Raw genomic sequence first — 27,422 nt, forward strand, 5'->3', positions numbered from 1 at the left:
TCCCTCAACTGGGGGGGAACATCATGCTGACCTAGGTCTGTTCAACTCTAAAACGTTACCCCCTTGCTCAATTTCATCCCAAAGAACTCTGGGATAGGCCTGGGTGTTTAGGGAAAGTCACAATGGCTACTGGTTCATGTTGCAGCCACTGCTGCAGAACTGGGAGGAATCCTGGACAGTGGACTGGAAATATCCTTCTGGCTGAGACACACATGGAAGGTCTGAGCCACTCCTCCTGCGACCCTGCCTGTCACGTGCACTTGAAGCTCTGCAGAGACCACGGCTACTACAGAGGGACACTAGGGTACCTGCTTCCAGGAGCAATTACCTCTTGTATATATGGGCAGAAGGAAGAAACTAATTTGGATTTCCTTGCCTTTGGGCTCATAGAAGAGGCTCCATAATCCTCACTGACTATGTTTCAGTGGTAAAACACATGGCAACACTAGATCCACAAAGAGCAGGCAGAACCCTCTGCTCTAGTTTTCAAAAAGCAGCAGTCAAGTACCAACTGAAGAGCCCCAGAGAATCCTTACTCCTGGATTAAGAGTCTCATCAGTAATTGTGAGGTGTATCTATTACTAAATGTGGCTACCCAGGTGGCAGTACCCAAACGTGCTCTGATGATGACAAAAGAGGGAAATAACAATGCGGTCCTTGGAGAGCCCGGCAAGCAGCATAGGACATCAACATGGCATCAAGTTCCAACACAAGCAAAAGGTCTGATGAGACAAAGGCTCATCTCAGGTTGCAATTCTCTGTGGAAATGGGCAGCCCAAGACCTGCTCACTTGCAGAACTGACAAGGCACTCGGGTACCTCTCCCGGGTTTCTCCTCAGCCCCCTGGCATTATTTCCCTTGTGTTCATCCTGAGTCTTAGTCTAATCCCCTCTGAGGTCCTAACTAAACCAGACAGAGGGAGAGTCGGGATTTTATCTTATTAAAATAGATATGGCTAATTTGTCTTTTCAAATTCATTTTAAATTAAATTGGATTTCCTCGGAAGGCTGCTAGGTCAGTTCCCCTGCTGCGAATGCAGGACAAAGGTTAATTGCACGCCCTTCACCAGCTCTTCTGCTCTCCTGGGCAGGCTCTGATAACCTGCCCCCGAGAGGTGGGGAAGGCTTTGGTTTATTGGGTGATAATGTTGCCATTAAAGCCATTTACCATTATGCCAAGAAACATTTTATTTTTTTTAACTAAATAACAAGATATGATAGCAATAACAAGAATGAAATGCAATTATGTTACCAACTGATGGTTAGTTATTCTCAAGCATAAAAACCCAGAGATAGGACTTAAAACTATTTGCTTCCCTACAAGGCCCCAGTACATGCAAAAGTACACACCCTCCTACAAAAACTGTTTTCTGGTTCCAGTGTAAAATTCCATTAACATTTTCACTTAATTTATCTCATTTAAACTGTCTATGTTCATGAAAATTTAACCCAGTAATTCCCTGTTATACAAAGCATAACAAAGTATGAATATTTAAATACAATGTAAATAAAACACTTTATCAATTATATTTTTGTATTCTAAATTAGTGACTTCACTTAGCATGTCTGCCTTGCACAGCATCACACTATTTTTCAATTAAAGGTCCAGATGTTTCAAAGGCTCCAGTAGGCAACGGCAGTTATGAGAAATGCTTTATCTGCATTGTAATCATCACCACCACATCAGCTCCAGGCTGCATTAACATACTCATGTTTTATTCCAGCTCCCTTTCTAACAGAGCAGGTAATTATACAACACAGCAGAGAAACACAATCCGAAGAGCTGGACAATTTCTGTATAAGCATCACCTGAGCAACACACTTTCATACATAATCTTAAAATTTGGGGGAACTGCTTATTAGAAACGGTGACCATTCAGAATAATTAAAAAAAAATAACAGTGAATCACAGACATACCAAATTCGGCCTCAAATACTCTAAAAGTGCAGGATGCCTTGCACAGACACATTTTATGTATACTGAAAACCAACTGGAAGTTTGTGTGTATAAACACCACTATCATTTGTTACAATCGAAATCATTTCTACTCATTTTTAATGCCAGTGTCATCTCTTAAACAAGTCAATTCTATCTTTATTCTTGCTATCCAAAAATGACGATTCCCCTGAGCTGAGACTGAGCAAATATAGCAATTATTCCTGTACCTATTAGATAAAAAATAATACAAGGGCAGAACAAAATGCAATTCTGACTGCTGCAACAATGATGCTATTGCATTTATTACTTAATTAAATGACTCTTTTTTCCCAAAATGGAAAAGAATACCCTATAAGAAACACTGTTATGCTTAGTAAACATAGTATAATCTAGTGGGAAAATACAGTTCCTCGTTAAGAAAAACTAACAAAATTCACTTTAATTATAATTTTTAAAATTATTCTAAACCTATTTTTGTATTTTGAAATATTCCAAGAGGAGATGTCCTAATGAAGATGCTATTCAAAAGATAATTGCCTTTACAAACATTAAAATCTCTGACAGGTCAAATCCTGGCAGGTAACACTTCAGCATCTGAAAGCAGACAGCTTCCGTTCCTTTCAGATGGAACCTTAGGTGGAACATTTTTAATACATCACCATGTCACTTTTTAATGTGCCCCAATCTATTAACCACATGGCAAACTAACAGGGATTTTTAAAATATGGGTTTTATGGCTTTGTGCTGGTGATTAATTAAATAAATAGCCACTGTTTCACAAATCATCCCTCTAATTAGTCTAAAACAGACACTTCGCATTCACTGGTATTGCTGCCATCTGAAGCTCACAGAAGGGCAGGAGTGGTGAGGCACGGTCGCATTTCTGCACTTTGGAGCCCACTGTCGCAGGCTCCACGGCTGGCATCCCACCCTGCCACCCAGAGGCAGAGGTGCCATCTTTGCAGGTGCTGCAGTCAGCTGGAATTTGATTCCAGCTGCTCAGAAAAGATGTTCTCCTTAATTATTCTCCCTCACCCTAAAGGAAACAATGGAACAACAAAGGAATAAATGTGCAACCTCCAGCTGCAAACAGATGAGGTTTCACCAACACAGTTCCTAAGAACACTGGTTCTGGTTATCTAGTTTAAGAATAAGTATGATGCTAGGTCAAACAGGCTTTCCTTAGAACTCAAAACATGTTATTCCCTTAAACTCAAATATTAAGCAATTACTTCCAAATCTTATTATTTAAAAGACTGAGAAGGTCACTCTTAAAAGCTGAAAGGAATTCAATCTAACTTGTTTTAGTAGCATATTTTAAAAAATGGTAATTCCTCTGAAAGCAAATTAAAATTAGAGATAATTTTTAGTGCCAGAAAAAAAAATCAAATGGGAATATCTCAAGAATCCAATTTTCTTCAGGAAATACATTAAGTAGTTTCTTAATCTTGGTATTTAAACTTCATTAGGTAGGTTTAGGGAAAGGAAGGAAAGGAGGAAAGGAGGAAGGAAGGAGACAGAGAGTGGGTGGGAGAAAGGGAAGGAGGGAAGAAAGAATGAAAAGAGGGAGGAAAAGGAAGAAGGAAAAGAAAAGGGGGACAGGAAGGGGGAATGCGAACAGGCAAGGAAATGGAAAATTCAGTAGGGATAACACACCCAAGTGTGGTACAGAGTATTCAGTATGGATAACACACCCAAGTGTGGTACAGAGAAAGGCTGTCCTCATTTCTCCTCTAGGAGACCCTTTCTAAGAATAGGAGGTTGTGGTATAGTACAAAAAAAAAAAAAAAAAAAAAAAAAAGCATTTGGCCCCCGAGGCAAGATAGACTAAAGGGTCCTATGCTCTTGGCTAAATCACATAATCCCTATAGCCTCAGTTTCTTTCCACACTGTACAGAATTTTAGCCCCTGTTCTATATAAATTATATAGGGACCTGAGACGCTGTGGCTAAAGTACCTAGCATACTCCTTGCATAGAACAGATGATCAATAAATGGTGGACATGATTGTGGCCATGAGAAATGGGTTGAAGGCAGACCCTAAGTTACTTATTTTCACCCTACAGCACCTTTGTGAAAGAGCCTAGGTGACTGCAGCCAACACTGCACATGCTATGTTCCAAATGTGAAAAAGAGAGACAAAAGCACAAAATGTACATGAACACAGAACTACCACATAAGCTCACCGAATTGAAGAAAACCCAAATCACCATCAACTAAGAAGAAATAGTGTAGTTTCTTTAACTTTCATCTTTATTGGGCACAGAGATAGGGGAGGGGTGTTTCTGAGACTGTTTATGTGCTAGAAATTAGAAGGAAAATGAATGAGCTTTCTGAGGATGTGGAGAAAAAGAACACTTGTGCACTGTTGGCGGGAATGCTAACTGGTGCAGCCACTGTGGAAAACAGTGTGGAGTTTCCTCAAAAAGTTAAAAATAAAACTATCCTACATTCCAGTAATTGCATTACTGGGTATTTACCCAAAGAATACAAAAACACTAATTCAAGGGGATACATGCACCCCTATGTTTATAGCAGCATTATCTACATTATCTACAACAGCCAAGATATGGAAGTAGCCCAAGTGTCCATCAATTGGTGAATGGATAAAGATGTGGCGTGTGTGTGTGTGTGTGTGTGTGTGTGTGTGATATTATTCAGCCATAAAAAAGGATGAAATCTTGCCATTTGCAATGAATTGGATGGAGCTAGAGAGTATTAGGATAAGCCAAATAAATCAGTCAGAGAAAGACAAATACCATATGATTTTACTTGTAACTACTTACAAATTTAAGAAACAAAACAAACAAGCACAGGGGAAAAAAGAGAGACACAAACCAAGAAACAGACTCTTAACTATAGAGAACAAACTGATGATTACCAGAGAGGACGTAGGTGGGGGGAAGGGGATTAAGGAGAGCACTTGTCACGATGAGCACTGGGTGATGTATGGAAGTGCTGAATCACTACACTGTGCACCTAAAACTAATATAACACTGTATGTTAACCACCTGGAATTAAAATAAAAACTTTGAAAAAAAGAAAATGATTGAGCTTTGGATTCAACAAGATCTGGCTTGAAATCTGGCTTCACTACTTACTAGCCATGTAAATTCAGGCATGTTTGTCCATCTCTGAGTGCCTCACTTTCTCCTTCCCAAAATGGGGAAAGTAATACAGACTTTATAGGGAAGCTGGGAAGAATGAATGAATTAGCATAGTAGGCACTCTGGCATATATTAGACACTCACAGTTTCTATTACATTAAGTTGAATCACATGAAACTGCTGACATCCATGGTTTATAACCTACAAAAATTGCAATTCCACATGGTTTCACCTAATACTACAGAGACAGTAAGTAGGCATGAACCGGAAAAACAAGTGAAAGTTCTCAAGAATGCAATGAATTATACTCTTATCAAAATAGGAAGGCAACTAACATATAAAAGGGGTGTGTGTGTGTGTGTGTGTGTGTGTGTGTGTGTGTGTTAAGTATCAAACCCAACACAGGGCTTGAACTCATGACTGAGATCAAGACCTGAGCTGAAATCAAGAGTTGGACACTTAACCAACTGAGCCATCCAGGCACACCATCAAAGGCATTTTTAAAGACTGGCTCATGATTCCAATAATATAGCAGCTAATATTTATTAAATACTTCCAACAGGGCAAATACTATCCCATATATTTGATGTGTATCAATATATACTCAGTGAAACAGATTCAACTATTCTCCCCATTTTACAGAAGAAATGGAAGCCTAAAGAAATGAAGTAACTTGCTCAATGTCACACAGCTGGTAAAGCCATGTCAACCTGGAGCTGTCTAACTCCTGAGCCCGAGTTCTTACTCACCACTTAAATTGCCTCTGGACACTGCAAAGCTGCCTGTTTTGCTTTTAATAAAATTATGGGTGGGCAAGGGACTAGAATAGGCATTTCTTCAAAGAAGATATACAAATGGCCAATAAACACATGAAAAGATGCTCAACATCACTAATTAGAAGGAAAATGCAAGGAAAAATTACAACGAGATAGCAACTCACATCCATCAGGATGGCTACTATCAAAAACTCCCAGAAAACTGCAAGTTGATGAGGATGTGGAGAAATTGGAAACCTTGTGCAATATTGGTGGAAAAGTAAAATGGTACAGCCTCTGTGCAAAACAGTAGGGAGGTTCCTCAAAAAATTAAAAATAGAATTACCAAGTGACCCAGCAATTCCTCTTCTGGGTATATACCCAAAAGAACTGAAAGTAAGGTCTTGAAGAGGTATGTGTACATTCATGTTCACTGCAGCATTATTCACAACAGCTAAAACATGGGAACAACCCAAGTGTCCACTGACAGATGAATGGATAAGCAAAATGTGGTGTATACATACAATGGAATGTTTCTCGGCCTTAAAAAGTAGGGAAATTCCGCAATATGCTACAGTATGCATGAACCTTGAGGATTATGTTAGGTGAAATCAGCTAGTCACAAAAAGACAAATAATGTATGATTCCAATTATATGAGATACTTAGAGTAGTCGAAACCACAGAGACAGAAAGGAGAATGGTAGTTACCAGGGGCTGGGGTGCAGGAGGAAAGGGGAGTTATTGTTTAATGGATATAGAGTTTCAGTTTTACAAGATGAAAAGAGTTATGGAGACGGATGGTGGTGGTGATCACGCATTAGTCACCTGTTAGCAGCAGTTTCACTTTCTACAGTTTCAGTTACCTGTGGTCAACTGTGGTCCAAAAGCAGATGGATCGTCCTTCTGAAACACTGTCAGAGGGTCAATAATAGTAGCCTAATGCTACATCACAATGCCTATGACAGTCACCTCACTTCAGCTCATCACGTAGGCATTTTATCACATCATCACAAGAAGGGTGAGTACAATAAGACATTTTGAAAGAGAGACCGACCATATTCACATCAACTTTTTTCTTTTTTTTAGTTTTACAACTCATTTAATGGCAACAGGAAATCATCAAATTAGCACTGGCTATTTTGAAAAGTTATTATACTAGCTGGGCTGTCATTTCTCCAGGATGACCAGATACCTAGAGTCACAGACATTTCCCACATATGATGCACCATATAAATCAGACTTGGTTTATCACCAACACTGATAAAACCAGACCTAGGGAAAGAACTAGGTCTGGGGACACATGCATGGTTTTAATATAGCAATGTTTAGCCTGCCCTGATTATTATAAAATCAGAACAGTAAGAATATTCACGAACTTACGCTATATTGTTATAGTTGTTCTAATTTATTATTGTTGTTAATCTCTTACTGTGCCTAATTTATAAATTAAACTTTATCATAGATATGTATGTAGAGGAAAAAAACATAGTACATATAGGGTTCAATACTATCCAGTTTCAGGTATCCACTGGGGGTCTTGGAACAGATGACCTATGGATAATGGGGAACTACTGTATGACATTATGAATGCAGTTAATACTACTGAACTGTACATTTCAAATTGGTTAAGACGGTAAAACAAAAAACAAAGACCACAACTTAAACAAACAAACAAACAAAAAACCAACTGGCGACAAGAAGCAAATTATTTACAAATCACTTTCTGGGCCTTCCAAAGGATGGACGTGTCAGAAGGGAAGCAAGCCCCAGTAGTGAGAGTATTTCGTACCAGCACCTGAAGTGACTAGGATGATGATACATTAAAAAGCTCCACTGTAACCACGGCATTCTAGGAAACCACTTTTCCCATATCATAGTGTTATTTAAAAAGAAAAAAATGCAGACATGCTTCAAAGTTTCCAGGAAAAATCCTAAAGTTTTAATCAAACAGCTGCTGTGTTCCCATTATGTTATAATCAAGCCTTTTCACTCTGTGACAAAGGCAGCAGAGCTTTTCATTTATTTGTTCATTTATCTACTTATGTTTACATCTTACTTCCTGAATCCTTTCATGTAAACAGTGAACAAGTCATCACAGAAAGGGAAATGGCACTGACAGTGGATGCTATGAATCTACTCCCTTTAAAAAAAAAGGATTCAAGTCAAGGAAATCCCCAAACGCCATGCTTTCAAAACCAGGATTGTAAAAGCAATCACACTTGCATTTAAGACTTCTTGGAGCCGCCTCTGTGGCACCAAAATCCACCAACGAGAAAGAAGATGTTTGTGCTAAGTTGGGAAAGTGGAGACATCAGCATTTCTGCCTTCAGCCCATTATTTCTGCTCTCCAGACAGTACCTGATAAAGCGTCGAGAGTGTTGTCTTCTGTGCAGCTACTGTTCCTGGGAAGCCCGTGCTCAGGGGTTTCCCTGGGGTTTCCTTTCCGACAATTGCAGCAGAGACTCTGAGAGGAGCCCAAACAAGCTGCCTTAACCTTCCCGTAAACTGGTATTTCCATAGAGGATTAAGACAAACGTTTCAAATAAGCCAATTTCCTTTACTAAAAAACTAAAGTGACAATAGTAGTACCAAGAGAAATATATGAAGACAATGAATAAGACACACTTTTCTCGTCTTTGGGCATGCAAAAATACAGAGCAAAAGGTTAGGTGGAGGTAGGCTACACAATTCCCTCTTATTTCTGATGCTCTACACTGCAGCCTAATGAAAAGTTATACGAGAATTTCACTAAGGCCTGGTCTACCAGGGGGAAGAGGAAAAAAGTCTAAATGCTTCAAATAATCTGATATATGCTGATGTTGCATGGTATATATTTCTGTATTCTTGTTTATTATAAATTTTTCTATTCAGAAGAATGCAATTATATCTCTTTTCTAATAAGGTACTTCCAGAACTCTGGGGATGCCAATCGGTTCTTTGTTAAACTGGTGAGGATGAAAATCCCTAACTATCCTTGAGGACCCTATAGAAGGGAACAAGCATCCTTCTCCTAAAGTATGTTAGGCAGCTCCCTTGGGCCACAGGAAGTCAGAACTCCCTCTGACCCAAAGGGGCAGGGATATATAAGCTCCTGAACTAACTAAAAAGAACACAAAAGAAAAAGCCAGAGTAGAGAATATCCTTACTAAATCCAAGTCTTGGGAAGCTGAAGGGAGCCAGAGGGCCTTCTTGGCTTTGGTTACCTGCCAAGCTTCATATTGCTTTTCTCCTCATCTTCTAATGCTGGGGTACCTTTCTTGCTTTTCCCTTTATGGTTGTGTCTCCCACATACCCATATTCAGTTTTACACTATTACATGTATACTGTGAGATATTTCACATTTAACACTCTGTATTAACACCTTGAACACTTCTGGAAAGAAAATGGCTAAAATTAAAAACAGCTAACATTTACTCTACGTGTCAGGCACCAGGCTGAGCCCTTTACATATATTATCTCCTTTGATCCTCAAAACTGCCCTTGCTTACCCCATTTTACAGATAAATATTAAGAAGTTAAAGAAATCGTTAAAAGTCACACAGCTAGTGAGAAAACTCAGATGGAAACCCATGTCCGATGGGACTCAAAAGACCACAGTCTTTAACTTATTATAATTCTCCCCAAAACCAATATATTTTTAAAACTCTTTTGGAGGGAAAAAGCCTTGTATTATATTTTGAATCAACATTTTCATGAAATCAAGAAAAATGACGTATTTATGCATAGACTGTTTCTTTCTCATCCTTCTATAATACTCTTTCTACGACATTTAAGACAACACATTTAAAAAATGTTCTTTTTACTAAAGGAATTCTATTTCATGCAAAATATGTACTCTGACCAAAAGTCTAACAAAAAACCAGAGGTCTTGATAAAATATAAAAATATTCATTTTTACATAATTCAATAGGCTGGCAAGTATTTGAGGAACTTACAAAGGCCCCAAAATTAAGTGAAGTGGGCGACCCAGAAAAGAAAACAGAACACAATTTTTGCCAATATTGATGGTATCTGCCAAACAAAGTGATATTAAGTATCTACTTTCTTGGTCAGATGGATACACAGTAGAGCCCATCCATAATCTGGAATAAAACTGGAACACCAAAGACTTACAAGAAAGAAAATCAGTCAGTCAGTCAGTCAGTCAGTCATCTTGGGCTTGTAATAACGCCAGGCACCAGGCAAAAGCTAACAAAGCCTCCTATAAAAGGAGGAATCTACATGACTCAATAATTCTAAAAGAAAAGTTGCAGAAAATAAGTTGTTACAGCCTCAAATCATAAAACATAGAAAGCATTGTATAAGAGACCCACAAAGACTGAAGCCAACAGAATGATCAGATACGGAACATAAGATGCAGGTTTAAAGAAAAAAAATTTTAAAGTATCAAAAATACGGGTAAGAGCAAGAGACTAAAAATCTTACCCAGGTTGTGATGTGATATCATGGTTGGGTAACAGAATGTCAGTATCCTTAGAAGATACAAGCTAAGGTATTTAGGAGTGAATGGTAATTCTGAAATGGCCAAATAAAACATAAATAAAGCAAATATGGAAAAATGTTAAATTTAATGAACACAGGTGGTAGGTATAAGGGTGTTCACTGAACTACTACTTAGAAGACTATTATTAAATGTTGCATAATAAAAAGTTTTAAAAATTACCAAGAAGAGTTTTAGAAGATCAAAATGGAACTTCTATAAATGAAAAATATAGTGACTAAAATTGCAAGCGCAATGTATGGGTTTCATAGCTGAAAAGAGAATATGTGAATTGGAAGACAGAACTGAAGAAATTACCTAGAATGTAACCCAAAGAGACACACAGAGAGAAAGTATGAAAAGGAGGTTAAGAGATACGGAAAATCAAAAAACATATTCTAATAAGTTTAACAGAATTTAAGAGGAACAAGGAAGAATAAAGGTGCACAGGCAATGTCTGAAAAGAAAGTGGCTGAGAGTTTCCAGAACTGATGAAAAGATACCACTGCACAGACTCAAAAAGCCTAGTGAAACCCAAAGAGGAAAAGTAAGAAAAAAAAAATCTGCATCTAAACATTAAACTACACATATACCAGGTAAATACTAACCAAATGGAGCTGGTATAGCTATGTAAAGGAGAAGGGGGGTCACTAGAGATAGAGTCACAAATAGTTCAATTTACCAGGAAGAAATAATTCTGAACTTGTATGAACCTAAAAACATAGCCTCCTAATATGTAAAAGAAAATCTGTCAGAACTCTAGGGGAATACAGGCAATCTATCAACATAGTGGAAGATTCTAATGTATCTTTGTCTAATTGATAGTGCAGGCAGACAAAAAATATCAATAATGATACAGATTTTAACAGAATTAACAGACTTGACCTAATGGACATATTTAGAATCCTGCAACAAAGAACAGCAGTTGCTCCAGCATTCTTTCCACGTTCCCAGGTAGTATTTATGAAAAGTGACCTACATTAGTGGACCTAAAACCATACTCAACAAATTTCAAATAATTGGTATCATTAGGCCATCTTCTCTAACCACAAAACAATAAAGTTAGAATCAATACCTAAAAAACAAAATTATAAAAACCTAATAGGTTTGGAAATTTAGAAACACATAAATAATTCATGTATCAAATAGGAAGTAATAGGTATTAAAAATATCTAGGGATAAACATAACCCAAAAATGCGCCATTATGAGATATAGCTAAAGGAAGAAGGACCTGAACCTTCACAGCAAGTAAACACTATAATAATTCCCCCAAAGTATCTATGGCCATTTGCAATCATACACTGACACAGAGGAATACCAACACTTCAAAAACTGTTGGACATTGTTGAAGCTAAAAATGGCCCACGGATATACTATAATCCCACTCAGGAGTGGCCTTAAAAGAGTGACAGGGAATCTTTCCAATAGTCAGAGTTTAGGACAATGTGTTTGTTCATCTTCTTTGTGTCAGTGAAGGCAAGCGTCAGGAGGTTAAAATATGTAGACTCTTGGGAACTCGGACCTCAGTAGAGTCCTCATTACCCTAACCAGTAAGGGCAGCCCACTGTGCCTGAACTGTGCGAACAACAATGGTTTATGCCGAACACCTCCCTTCCTTCTAGGACTCTGGAATTTTGATACATGCTAGGCAGAGGGAGCCCATGTGACAAACTTCCAAAAGAAACTGTGGGCACTGAGTCTCTAATAAGCTTCCCTAGTAGACAATATTTTGCCCATGTTGACAAAACTCATTGCTGGTAGGAATTAAGCACATCCTGTGTGATGCCACTGAGAGAGGACTCTTGTAAGTGTATACCTAGACCTCATCCCATATGCTTTTTCCCTTTGTTGATTGTACTTTGTTTCCTTTTGCTGTAATAAATCATAGACATGAGTACAACTATATGCTGAGTCCTGTAAATTCTCCTAGTAAATCGTTGTTTGGGGGATTCCCAACACAGACTTGCTTTAACTTCAGCCAGTCTCTTTGTTATTGGTCTCTCCAGTGCTGGCACAATGGACACATGAATAGAGTAGCCACGGTAGCAGAGACTGAGGCTATATATAGGCCCAAGACCGTTATCTCCCACTCACTAAGGCTGATATTGATATTGTCTATTGTCAAATATCCAACCTGACAGCAAAAGAGAAAAATGCTGAGTCCCTAATACAGCATCATCCCTAAGAAGACCAACCAGACCTTTGGTGGCAAGCTGAATGCACTGGACCTCTTCTACTCTGAAAGTGGTTTCACCAGAGACCAACACTTACTGAAGTATGGGCTTGCACTTCATGCCAGTAATGCCTCAGCTAGCACCAGTATCTCAGAGTGTTTGATTGACGAAAGTGGCAGCCCACCTAATACTCCACCAGACTGAGGAACCCACTTTATAGCAAAAGAGATGTAACAGTAGCATATAACCATGGGATCCTTTGGTCATATCATACACCACACTACCCAAAAACTTTCGGTCTAAAAGAGTGATTGAACAACACATTGAAGGTATAGATAAGGCACTAGCTCACAGATGACACCCTGTAAGGCTGGGGTGCCATTTCCAGGATGCAACATACATACTAAAAATCAACCACCATTATATGGTATTACGTCCTCAGCAGATAAAATACATGGTTCTAGGAACCAAGGAGAAGCAGCAAGATTAGCCATTATTCCCAGTGACCCACTTAGGGAATGCTTCCCATCTCTAGAAATTAGGGCTCTGCGGATTTAGAGAACCTGGTTCCCAAAGGGAGAACACTTCCACCAGGAGACATAGCAGAAGTCCCACTAAATGTTAAACAATGACGGCCACTCATGTTCCTTGTGTCAAGCGATATCAGGCAAGAAAAAAAAAAAAGCACAGTCCTGACAGGAGTGGTTAATTCTCATCAGGAGAAGGTAGGGCTGCTGTTACATAACAGAGGCAGGAAGGAACACATCCGGCCAGTAAATCTTCTTGGGCATATTTTGTTCCTCTTCTACCCAATTTTGATGGTAAATGGACAAATGAAGCAGCCACAGTCTTTGACCGGGGACTTGGACCCTCAGGGATAAGGGTCTGAGTCAGCATACCATAAAAGCCACCTACAGCAGCAGAGATGCTAATTGAGACTGAAGGGACTGAAATGGGTACTTGAAGAGGTGGATGAGTATCAGTTGTGTCCTTAGGAGCAGCTGCAGAAATGCAACTGCAGTTTATTCCACTAACCTTCCTGTGTAAGTTTCCCCCCAAAAGAGAAGCCCACCACAGATGTGAAGGAATGGTCCCAGAATTTTAAGAAGCAAATAAATACAAGTGGCACCAAGGGTAGACTGGCATGGTCCCTGGTTGCACCACCGAGATGCCATCTTCGGGAATGAAGGGCATATTCTCCAACTGTTGGGATAGATGCTATCAGCTGCTAGTCTTTTTTTTTTCTTTTTTTTTAAGATTTTATTTATTTATTTGATGAAGAGAGAGAGACAGCCAGCAAGAGAGGGAACACAAGCAGGGGGAGTGGGAGAGGAAGAAGCAGGCTCCAGCAGAGCAGGGAGCCCAATGCGGGGCTCGATCCCAGGACCTTGGGATCACGACCTGAGCTGAAGGCAGACGCTTAATGACTGAGCCACCCAGGCACCCCTCAGCTGCTAGTCTTTTCCTGGAATTAAATAGGCTGATAGCCACCTTGTCCAAGACCACACCCCCTTTTCAGGGAAGCAAGCATTCAGTAAGTCAGACGGAAGGAATATAAAGGCCTGGCCGTCTTACCCCAACTTGCAGCAACCCTGAAGTGTCATCTTAATTTCAGAGTGCCCCACTGTGTCAGCACTACAACTCCTCCTTCTACCCAACCCTGTTTTCTTCTCTTCTCCCCACAGATGTTGATCCAGAAAGCACTCTCTAACAAATTCCCTGCATGTGTGTCTCCACTTCAGATTCTGCTTCCCATGGGACCTAACCAGCTACAACAGTTTTATTAGCAAGTTCTAACAAACATTCAAAAATAGATAATGCTACTATTACCCATATTACTCAATGGCACTGAAAAACAATAATTCCTAAATCACTCTATAAGGTTACCAAAACTCCATATCAAAACCTGAGAGTATGAGATAAGGATACTACAGGCCAAGTTTACTTGTGAACAAAGATGCAAAAATCCTAAAGAAAATATTAGCAAACCAATCCAGAACTATATAAAAATTAGGATACTTGATGACCAAAGTTTATTTTATTTTGTCATATGAAAGGCTGGTTAAACCAAGAAAATAAATTTATGTAATTGATTAGATCAAGAAATTAAAGGAAAAAATATTATGACAGTATACATAAATATAGAAAAAGTAGTCAGTACATTCAACATGCACTCATGATTAAAAAATGATAATCTTAGCAAAGAGGAGTAAAAGGGACCTTTCTAAATCCAACATAAGCCACCTACCAAACAACAAACATCATTCTTCATGGTGAAATATTGAAAGTATTTCTTTAATATCAGGAACATATCAAGATTACTTTTTTCAGCATGGTATTAGAGGTCTTAGCCAGCTCAGTAAGGCAAGAAAAAGAAAAGTATAAGGATTACAAAGAAAACAGTAAGACTATCATTATTTGTAAATCACTGACTCCAGAGAAAACCAAAAAAGGTTTGAAATAGGATTACTAAAAGTTTACCAAGCTTGTTAAAATTAAACCAATGCAGAAGAATCAACTGCATCTGCTAATGATGAAAATCTCTGTTAGGTGAATAAATACAACTGGGAGGAGGAGAGGAAGAGAAGAGAGGAAGAATCAACTGCTATTTATATACACTAGCAACAAACAGACACTATGATTTAAAAGATACTGGGAGCAGAATAAAAAAATATTAAGTATTTGTAAATCTAAAAAAGACATGACTTCTACAGAGAAATTTAGAAAATTTTATGAAAGACATTTTAGATCACTTAAGTAAATCAAGAGATATACATGTTTAAAATAGTAAAGATATCAATTCTCCCAAACTGATCTACAAATTCAGTCCAATCAAAATCTCAACAGGAATTTTTTAAAAACTTGACAAGCAGTCTCATAATTTATATAGAAGGGTCAAGAATATACACAATGCTCATAATCAAGAAAAAAAAGAGTTTAAGAGGCATGATTTACCATATATCAGAAATTGTTTTAAGTCTGAAATAAACAAGATAGTGTGATATTAACCTAGGGAAAACAAACCACTGGAAAAGAAGAGAGTGCTCAGAAACAGTAGTACACAAAAAGGGAAGTTTGGTGCATATATATATGACTGAGACAGCACCAAGGAACAGGGGGAAATGAGACTTAAATAACAAATGCCCAGACAACTGATCAACCATCCAGAAAAAAAAATGAAATTGCACCTTTACCTCATACTACACACACACACACACACACAGAATTCCAGATTATTTAAATACAAAAATTTAAATACAACAAATACAACATATGAAAATATCTTTATGATTTTAGGGTAGGGAAGAATTTCTTAAACAAGACCAAAACAGTATAAGTAATGAAGCAAAAGACTCACAAATTCGATACATTAAAAATAAGAATTTCTGTTCATCAAAAAAACACTACAGGGTGCCTGGGTGGCTCAGTCAGTTAAGCATCTGCCTTCAGCTCAGGTCATGATCCCAGCGTCCTGGTATAGAGCCCCACATTGGGCTCCTTGCTCAGCAGGGAATCTACTTCTCCCTCTCCTCCCCACTCGTGCTCTCTATCTGTCGCTATCTCTGTCTCTGTCTCTCTCTCAAATAAATAAATAAAATCTTAAAGAAAAAAACCCCACAAAGATAATGAAGACAAGCCACAAATCAGAAGAACTTTGCTGTAATAAAATGATTGGTATCCACATACGTAAACAATTTTTACTATCCGGGGCGCCTGGGTGGCTTAGTTGGTTAAGTGTCTGCCTTTGGCTCAGGTCATGATCCCACAGTCCTGGGATCGAGTCCTGCATCAGGCTCCTTGCTCATTGGGGATCCTGCTTCTCCCTCTGCCTGCCGCTCTCCCTGCTTGTGCTCTGTCAAATAAATAAAATCTTAAAAAAATTGTTTACTACCCAAAATACATTTTTGAAAAATTCCTTCAAATCAGTAAGAAATGATAAACAAGGGGGCACACTGGGTGGCTCAGTCGGTTAAGCATCTGACTCTTGATTTCGGCTTAGGTCATGATCTCAGGGTCATAAGATCGAGCTTCATGTTGGGCTCCACACTCCGCAGAGAGTCTGCTTGAGATTCTCTCTCTTCCTCTCCTTCTACCTCTCCCCCTTCTAAAATAAATAAATAAATGTTTAAAAAAATAAGAAACAAAAATGGGCACAGGATTTGAACAGTATTTCACAGAATGGGAACTACGAATAACCAATGCACACACAAAAGATGTTCAATTCCAGTTACAATCTGAGGAACACAAATTCAAATCACAATGAGATATAATTTATACCTGCAAGACTGGAAGAAATTAAGTCTGATGGGATAATTGGGACACTTACACACTGCTGTAAATGGGAATAAACACCCTGGGAAAACAATCTGTTATTATCTATTAAGGCTGAAGCTGCATTCATATCCTGTGACCCTGTAATTCCAAATCTGCACGTATTCTGGAACAGGATTTTTGAAACCATGGTCCTGAAGGGCTGGAAATCAATTTAGGCAATTCTGACCAATATTTATTTGTTTTCATGATTTTATTTTTTTATTTGACAGAGAGAGAGAGAGAATGAGCAGGGGGAGTGGCAGGCAGAGGGAGGAGAAGCAGACTCCCTGCTGAGCAGGGAGCCCAATGTGGGACTCGGTCCCAGGACCTTGGGACCATGACCTGAGCTGAAGGCAGACGCTTAACCAACTGAGCCACCCAGGCATCCCAATATTTCTTTAATTAACTACAACAGACTAGATTAGAATAAAAAGTATCAGAGTGCATTTGCACTTAGTGAAGGTAAGTACTCTTAGATGAAAATTTTGCTTCCATATGTTATATACTCATATGTATGTGTACATCACACATTACAGGTATGTGTGCTAGGTCAGGATATAAAAGGTATCTCCCATTATAGACGTGATTCATGGTCAAACCTGTTTCTAAGCCTCTGCCTTGGGTTAATTCTTGCACGTGTAAATTATTTATAAGCAGTACTGTTTGTAATAGCAAAAACAACCCAAATGTCCATCAACAATGGAATCAATCAGGGCGCCTGGGTGGCGCAGTCGTTAAGCGTCTGCCTTTGGCTCGGGGCGTGATCCCGGCGTTCTGGGATCGAGTCCCACATCGGGCTCCTCGGCTGGGAGCCTGCTTCTTCCTCTCCCACTCCCCCTGCTGGGTTCCCTCTCTCTCTGGCTGTCTCTCTGTCACGTAAATAAATAAAATCTTTAAAAAAAAAAACAAACAAACAATGGAATCAATCAATAAATTATAGTATACTCATACAGTGGAGTTTCTCCATTAATGAAAATGAATTAACTACAGCTACAGGCATCAACACAGGTGAATCTCAGGAACGTAACGTTGAGAGAAAAAAGTTACAGAAAATTTAAAGCATAATTCCATTTAAATAAAGTTCAAAAATGCACTGTTTAGAGATACAAACATAAGGGATAAAACTATAAGGAGAATCAAGAGAATTAAAGACATTTCTGTGAGTGGGAGGCGAGCAAGAACAATACAGAGGGGACTTCAAAAGTAAAAGTAATGTTCTTCCTCCCACACTAGGTGATGGGTACATGAATGATTACTACACAATTATATATATCCTGGATATATCTTTATGTTTTTCTGCATTTACTCAATATTTTAATTTTCAAAAGTTTAAGACATATTTACAAGTAAACTATATCTATCTCAAAGATGGATAAGGAGCCTCACAAACTTCGCCGCTTATGTGGAGAAGAAAAGTACCCAATTATTCCCAAGTAACCAACAATTTCCTTTAAGGAGTTAGGGAGGGAGGTGGAGAAAGAGAAATGTACTATGTGCTAAAAGCATTTTTAACAATTTCTCTTCATATTCTTTCCTCCTCAATTCTCTGGTCCCCTATATTTTACAAATCAAAAAACCCTCTTAAAGCAGAATGCTGAATGCTAGAGACAACACATTATAGGACTGCTATGAATCAAACAACAGAATGTTCACATGAAAAAGCAATCCAAAATTCCTACTAAGTTTAATTGAACCTCTGGAAAACCTCAAAAGGATTTCAGTTGCTAATTCAAATGTTGTTCTATATTTGATTAAATGCAAGATTATTACTCGAACACAAAGACATCACCTTATGGTATATTGTCAAGTATTTATTTTTTTTCCGGAGTGAAAGAAAAAGAATACCAACTGATTTCTAAGGGAGAAAATACACACCTCAAATGATATTTTTCAACAAGGGTGAAAGAACCCAAACCAAAACATGCACCCTATTTAATATAAGATCTAATAAACACTGCAGGAAAGGGTCACTAGAATACAAAGACATTTTCCAACTCTGCCCTCCTTTTTTTCACTCTTTAAAATCTGTCTTAACATTCCCTTCTTGGCACAGACACTGGCTAGCTACATTTTAGCGATGTTTACATCTTGAAATCTAAAGAAAGAATGAGCATTTAGTTAATGCCAACTTTCAGCTTAATGTCAAGTACGTGGTGGTGATAGTAATGACAATGTAATAGCAACAACACCAGAGAAAGTAGTCAGAGGTACAGAAGTAGAAATGAAAGAGGTAAAATGGAATTGCTATATTATTCTATATATTATTGTATAGTAATAATATTTTATATATATGGAAATCCTGTAAGAATTAAAAACAACTATAAATCAAATTTGGTAATATAAAGGAATACAAAATTAACACAGAAATCAGCAGCCTTCATACACACAAACAGAAACAGAAAATAAGGCCCCATACACAACAGCAACAACTGCAAATATCTAGAAATAAACTTAAGAACTATGCAAGACATAAAAAAAAAACTCCCCCAAATAAATAAATTCAAAATCCAGAAGTTAAAAAGGAAAAATACTAAGTTTCACTCCTTAAAAAATTTTGTGTATAGTCCAAAAAATCTATAAACAAAGTCAAAAGATATACAAGATTAACGATAAACTGGACTAATCTCCCTAATATATAAAGAACTCCCAGAAAATAAGAAAAAGATCAAGAATCCAATAAATCTGGGAAGTTTACAAAACTGCCAAGGTTCTTAAACAAATGAAAGGCTCAACCTCACTCATAAGAGAAATGAAATTAAAATTATACAGATTCACTTTTCACCTATTAGACTGGCAAAAATCCAAACATTTTATAAATTCTATGGTGAGGCTGTGATTAGACATGCACTCTCTCATATTGCTGGTTAGAATGTATTGGCACAAACCCTATGGAGGGCAATTTGGCAATACTTAGAAAAATTACAAACGCATATTCCCTTTGACCCAGCAATTCTGCGTCTTGGAATTTATCCTACATATAATTGCACACATGCAAAATGCCATGTGTACAAGATTATTCACTGCTGCGATGTTTGTAATAGCAAAAGATTAGAAATAACTCAAGTCTCCCTCAAAAGGGAACTGGCTGAATAGGTTATAATATTTCCAAACAATGGAATACTATGCAGCTACGTGGAGGGATGAGAAATCCTCTGGGCACTATTACAGAGTGGTTTCCAAGTTACACCGTTAAGTTAAAAAAGCAACTTTTGAAACAGTTTTAATATATATTACATTTTGTGTAAAAGGAGGGAAAATAAGAATATACATTCATATTTGCATACAGACATTCTGGAAGATATATAACAGACTAGTAAAATGGGTATGGGTAGGTACTACATGAACACGGGGCAGCAGGGAAAGACTTTTCACTGTGCAATACCTTTTCACATTTCTGGGTCATAAAAAGCACTGCCCCTTGAGGCGCCTGGGTGGCTCAGTCAGTTAAGCATCAGACTCTTGATTTCGGCTCAGGTCATGACCTCCGGTTGTGGAATTAAGCCCTGCTTCAGGCTCCATGCATGGAGCTTGCTTAAGATTCTCCTCTCTCTCTCTCCCTCTGACCCTCCCCAATCTCTCTTAAAAAAAAAAATCACTGCTTTTTAAAACATGAAACATGAAATCAAAACATGAAATCAAAAACAGTAAGACAAACATTAACGATAGCAACTATCACTTACTGAGTACATTTTTCAATGTGGGCATGTATTAATCTCACTTAATACTCGTAACACCCTGAAGTAGGTAACATTAACCCCAGTATAAAAGAGAGAAGACTGAGGTCCTGAGAAGTTTCAAATCTGTAAACCAGTGATATCACCTATCTCACAGGCTGTTGTGTGGATTAAATGAGATAATATATATAAAATACTTAGCACAATGCCTAACACACAGTAAATGCTTTATCAATGATTTACCATTTCAAGGCAATAACTATTTTCAAAGATGTTTCAATCAATTGAACTATATAAAATACAATAAAATCAGACAAGAAGCTTAGCAAAGATGTTCTAATTGAAATTTTATACATGTAGATTAAAAAGCCTCTTCTAATTAATTGGCGGCTGCTTTAGATATGCTATATCCTCACTATATAAATTACAGTCATTAAAATAACTGCTCAGATCCCATAATTATGCATGGTTCTTTGAGGCTACTATTAAACAGTGTGAAAATACTTAATCTGAAAAGATATCAACGGAGGAGCTTAGAAGCGTAACCATTATTTTAATAAGATGGGAGAGCTGTACATATGATGGTGACTTCAAGACAACTTCCCAAATGTAAGATTTGATTTCAAAAAAATGTCAATTCAAATTCACTTAGTTACTCATGGACAACAGGATGCCCCATATTATGAAACTACACAATCACTGCACATGTTGCTAGTCTATAAGCAAGATACTCTTAAAGAAACATCAGCTTTTCCCTTTCTAGAAATAAACTATTCCATCTAGAATGCCCTTTTATATTTAACCCCGATGAAAAGAATACAAACAAAAAGAAAAAACTACAAAGAAGTAACTGACTTCTCATAAGCTTACTGAAAACCATATTCAATATAAATGAGATCAGACTGAATTCAGGGCAGAGGCTTACGAAACATATTTAAAGTGCAAAATGAAGCAAAATACAAGCAGTCTTTATCATTAAGGCAGTAAAGTTTAAAATTTATTGTTAAGAAGATGCCCTACACAACAATTAGTCGCTATAATTGTAGGAGCCACTGAAGGAACTATTCCTTCTAGTCCCTGGCTTCCTAGCTCTGGCCACAAAAGAGGTCTTTTTGCCCTTTTAGAAATACTGGGAAGAGTAGTCCCTCTACTTTTTCTCAGGAAGACTGAATTCCCTGGCATAGCCTCGTCTGTTCCAGGCTGTCTCAGAAGTGCCTGCTCAAGTTGTTTCTGTGTTCAAACTACGGGGTTAGGTCCCTGGCCAGCCTTCTAGGATCAAGTCTGAAGGCCCAGTTCTCTCCGATCCCAGCGCTGGCAATGGAAATGGTATGAGACAGAAATTCTCTTAAGTCTGTCTTCTCTGCAGATACAGTCTCTCCTTTTTAAGTCATCCCAATGTCTAGACCCACACTGCCCAATAGAGTAGCGACTAGCCACACGTGACTATTTAAATTAACTTAAATAAATTTTTAAAACTCAGTTCCATAGTCACACTAGCCACATCGCATGTGGCTAGAGGCTACCATACTGGACAGCACAGATATAGAGCCTCTCCACCATCACAGAGAGTTCTGCACAGTGCTGGTCTACAGTCAGTAGAGATATTAAGGTATCAGGCTGAAGAGCCTAAACAGATTTGCCAATAACAAAATGATTTTTTTTTTCTAATTTCTACATCTGCTTTTCAAAGTTCCAAAGTCAGATTGGGCATAGGTGTGGTAATGTTCACTTCCAAATTCTTAATAATAATAACTAACATGAATAGAACATTTACGATGCACCAGCAGCTAAGAGCTTTAATTATCTAATTTAATTCTCACTACAATCTTGTAAAGAAGGTGTGATCATATCCTTTTACAGATGAAAAAAAGCTGAGAGAAATTAAGTGATTTGTCTATGGTTACATAGCTAGTAAATGGTAGAGTCAGGATTCAATTTAGAAAAACACACAAACAAAAACTGTAGGTGCAAGTCATACATACATCAGAACTAAGCAGGGCTCATCCCTCTGAAGTCTTCTGTGAAATTTTCATCATTATAGAATCACAGAAAATTAGAATATGAACAGAAACTAATGCAGTGTTTCATGACCATCTTTAACCTGTGACCCCTTCTGATGACTATAAAAATCTCATACTCCCCCAAAGATGATGTGTACTTCACCACAGCCATTAAAATTTCTCCCATCTTCTGCATATTTCCAACAGTCAAATTTTCATGAAGCTTTACTTTTTTCTCCAAGTATTTTATAAAAATTATTTTTTATTTTCCTTATATAACATTAAAATATTGAACATACTTTCAAAATACATTCATTTCCCCCCTCAAACACACATGCACTGAACCATAAAAATGGATCAGGGGCGCCTGGGTGGCAGAGCGGTTGAGCGTCTGCCTTCGGCTCAGGGCGTGATCCCGGCATTGTGGGATCGAGCCCCACGTCAGGCTCCTCCGCTGTGAGCCTGCTTCTTCCTCTCCCACTCCCCCTGCTTGTGTTCCCTCTCTCGCTGGCTGTCTCTATCTCTGTCGAATAAATAAATAAACTTTAAAAAAAAAATGGATCAATTCCTCCAATTTCAGAAATAAGAATATTAAGGCCAAAAAAGAGGGTGAGATGGCAATGCCTTGCCTGCAATGAAAGACAAGAATTGCTGGAAACAGAACACAGTGGTAAAGCTTAGCCAACAAACTTTACTTCACCTGATTCTTGAATGGCAAAATTCCTTAGGGCCCCACCCACCATAAGAAACAGTTAAGATGTGTCCTATTTGTCAGCAGATCTTGTGGGATTTGTGGGACGGAAGCTCTAGGAGTACTTGGATAAGAATTCCCTATGTGATTTTCATAGACTTGGAGCCAGAAGGGACCTCAGAGAACTATCTACCTCCTAATCTTATTTTATTTTATTATTAGTTTTTCTGTCTCCTAATTTTAGAATTGAGGAGACAGAAGCTCAGCTAGTTATATATAAACTTAGGCATCCTACCCTTCATAGTTTTACAGTCTATGGCAAAGGTGGCCTGTTCATAAATTTAGTTTTGCTAAGCGACTACTGGATGCTAGGATCTGTGACAAACTAGACATTGTCCCTGTCCAAACAGAGCTTACATTCTCAAGGGAGCGAAGGATATATAAATATAATTACAATGGGGTGTGGTAAGTACTACTTGCAGGAATGAGCTTGAGAGAGTCAGAGGAGATCATATGTGGGCTGAATCTTACTGAATAAACAGGAATTCACTGACATAGGAAGACATTCTGACAGAGAGAACATAACATTCACAGAACAGGAACCATGGTATCACAGAATATAGACTGCAGGTGATGAGGCAGGGAAAAGGTATTTTTCCCCCAGTTTTACTGAGAAATAATTGACATATAACATTGTACTAAAGGTGTCCAAGATAATGATTTATGTATACACTGTGATTACTCCAAGAAAAAGGGTATTTTTAAAAAAAGATTTTATATATTTATTTGATAGAGACAGAGATAGCGATAGAGATGTAGAGAGAGTAGGAACAGTAAGGAGAGGGAGAAGCAGGCTCCCTGATGAGCAAGGAGCCCGATGCGGGGACCTGGGATCATGACCTGAGCGGAAGGCAGACGCTTAACAGACTGAGCCACCCAGGCGCCCCAAGAAAATTGTTTTTTTTTTAAAGATTTTATTTTTATTTGTTTATTTGACAGAGAGACAGCCAGTGAGAGAGGGAACACAAGCAGGGGGAGTGGGAGAGGAAGNTTTTTTTTTTAAAGATTTTATTTTTATTTGTTTATTTGACAGACAGACAGCCAGTGAGAGAGGGAACACAAGCAGGGGGAGTGGGAGAGGAAGAAGCAGGCTCCCAGTGGAGGAACCTGATGTGGGGCTCGATCCCAGAACACCGGGATCACGTTCTGAGCTGAAGGCAGACGCTTAACAACTGCGCCACCCCGGTGCCCCGAAAATGGGTATTTTAAATAAAATCCTTCACTATGCAGATTGGCAAGAAGAGTCACATAAATATGAAGGATAAAGCTCTGACCATTATCTTTCCACTTTTAACTGTGCTCTCATTATAAGTCATTTAAGACAAGAACGTGTCTCTTCAACAAATGGTGTTGAGAAAACTGGATAGCCACATGTAAAACAATGAAGTTGTATGCTTACCTTACACCATATTGCTAAAATTAACTCAAAATGGATGAAAGACCTAAATGTAAGACCTGAAACTATAAAGCCCCTAGAAGAAAACACAGGGCAAAAGCTTGTTGACAATGGATTTAGCAGTGATTTTTTTTGGATATGACTCTAAAAACAGGCAACAGAAGAAAAACAGACAAATGAAACTACAGCAAACTTAAAAATGTCTGCCCAGCAAAGGAAACAGTCAACAGAGTGAAAAGATAACCTACAAAATAGCAAGGGGAAATATGTGCAAACCATGTATCTGATAAGGGGTTAATATCCAGAATACATAAGGAACTCTTACAACTCAACGATAAAAAAACAATCCAATTAAAAAATGGTCAAGGGAAATTTCTCCAAAGAAGATATACAAATGGCCAACAAGCACTTGAAAAGATGCTCAGTATCACAAATCATTGCAAACCAAAACCATAATGAGGTATCACCTTACATCTGTCAGGATGGCCATTATTAAAAAAACAAAAAACCAAAAAAAAGACACACCAAAAAAGCAAAAAACAAAAATGAAAAAAAGCAAACAAAAAAAGCCCCCAAAACAGATAAGAACAAGTGTTGGTGAAAATGTGGAGGAAATGGAACACTTGTGCACAGTTGGTAGAAATGTAAACGGTGCAGCGGCTATGGAAAAGTGTATGGAGGTTCCTCAAAATATTAAAAATAGTATTATCATATGATCCAGCAATTCCACCTCTGGGTATATATCCAAAAGAAATGAAAACAGGATCTTGAGGAGACGTCTGCATGCCCATGCTCACTGAAGCATTATTCATAATAGCCAAGAAGATGAAGCAACCTTAAATGTCCACCTCCAGATGAATGGATGAAGAAAATATGATACATGGAATGGAATACTATTCCACCTCCAAAAAAAGAAAGAAATCCTGTCAGTTACAATGTGGATCAATCTTGAGGACATTATGCTAAGTGTAATAAGCCAGTCACAAAAAGACAAATACTGCATGATTCTACTTATGTGAGGCATCTAAAATAGTCAAACTCTGAGAAGGGAAAGAATGGTGGTTGCTGGGGCTGGGGGCGAGGGGGATAGAGAAGGGAGAAAGAAAGGAGGAATTATGAGTTTCAGTTCTGTAAGATAAAAAGTTCTACAGATCTGTTGTACAATGAGGTGCACATAATTAACACCACTGTACTGTACACTTAACAACGCGGGCACGGCCCTCTCCTGAACATCTGAACTAGTAGGGGCAGGCAGGGCCATGGGTGATACAAATTGCATTTTTAGAAGTCTTTGGAGTATAATAAACATGCCTTTGGCAACACACTTAACTCACAAACATATTCTAGTGACATGAATATCAAAATGAGTTTGCAGGCTTGAGCTCAGAAATGCACTATGTGGGGTTGGAGGATGGAAGAGTGCTGACAGGCAGGAGGCACTGACCCTGAGGGGAACAAAAGGCCTTAGATCAGATCGCCTACAAAGTAGAAATGACCAGGAAGGAATGATATCTACACTCTTATAACCTCTGAGACAGTCAAGGGTCCCTTTTAGTGAAATTCACAATGCCATGACCACAGTACTCTATCTGGCCCATCACCCTACCCAAGAAAGAAATGAGGTTATCTTACCCTGCGGTTCTAAGTGAGCCCATGCTGGCTCCTAATGATCACTACTTCTCTTTGTCAGGTTTACAAGCCCTGACTGCTGCTAAGTGAGACTGGTAAATCAAGACTGCTCTGTCTCAAGCTGAAGAGAGAAGTCTGTGGATACCTGGGTTACTAAAGGAGTCTTCAAGAAAGGAAGTGAGTTCTAAGGAAGATTTTAATGCAGAGGACCAACAGAGCTTCGTAGAGGGCACAGGGGGAATAGTCCAGCCTGAGTATGAATAACAGAGACAGCAAGGCTAAATGTGAGTAGCAGAGAAAGCAAACCAGAAGGCCTGGTAATCTAGGACAAGCAGGGACTATGGAAAAGCAAGTTCTTCCTGCTGGGATACGTCCTTGATCACAAAGGTCAACCACGACTGAGCCAGAGTTCTCAGTCTGAACATCATAAAATGCACATACTATATTAACCAGAGCCAGAAAGCAACCCCATGTAAAAGACAGTTGTCATAATGGCCAGTCTAGTTTCTCCAAAGCCCCTTCTGATGATAAATCCACCACTAGGATTATGTGTAATGGGCAATTTTGCTGCAAGGGACCATTGTGCAACATTTTCCCATTTCTCTTCCAGAAAAACACAGAGGTAATTATGTACTCATAGCCAGTGTAGCAAATCAGTTAAATTAAACCTGTATTTCATCTAACTCATATAAGATATGAATAACATAACTAACTTTTCTAATTTCATACTCTAGTACTCCCAAGTAAATAAAAGGGAAAAAAAGTAAAGTTTTCCCCCTGCAAATAGAATCTGTCACTTCCTAGGATGTGCACTTTTCAGCTCATGCATCCTAAATGCATGTGGAGATATTATATGCACTTTCTATTTAGCAATTTAATTATATCTTTGCATTCAAAGAGTGGCAATGGTTTGCAGTAATAATCAGGTGAAAGCATTCTAACATTAATATGCTGGAATCCGATGTGTTAATTTGATGCAACTTTGCCTTGACAATATGTGATTAATTTGTTCTCAGGCTAGCCCTGCTCCCAGCTCTGACAGTTTAAAATGCTGGGTTTCTTTATCCATATCGCTATTTGACACGCCTTAGCCCACTGCTTTGCTAAGACCACTGTTAATTTGTAATGAACTTGCTTTTCAGGGGGGCTCCTTCATTTTTAATTCTGTCAGTGTCACCTCCTTGAGGAAAATTACAAGTTTCC

The 27,422-nt window shown here is 38.3% G+C and overlaps 1 protein-coding gene and 1 non-coding gene across 14 annotated transcripts in view; both read right to left on the reverse strand.

Moving 5' to 3' along the window:
• Positions 1 to 27,422, reverse strand: part of MAPKAP1 (MAPK associated protein 1) — a 240,187-nt gene that overhangs the window by 146,282 nt on the left and 66,483 nt on the right. The gene's annotated exons all lie outside the window — the stretch shown is intronic.
• Positions 7,044 to 7,174, reverse strand: LOC117803191. The gene has a single exon (XR_004626884.1). It is a non-coding gene; the product is annotated as a small nucleolar RNA SNORA72 (small nucleolar RNA).

The sequence above is a fragment of the Ailuropoda melanoleuca genome, chromosome 7 (genome assembly GCF_002007445.2).
Source record: "Ailuropoda melanoleuca isolate Jingjing chromosome 7, ASM200744v2, whole genome shotgun sequence".
NCBI lineage: Eukaryota > Metazoa > Chordata > Mammalia > Carnivora > Ursidae > Ailuropoda > Ailuropoda melanoleuca.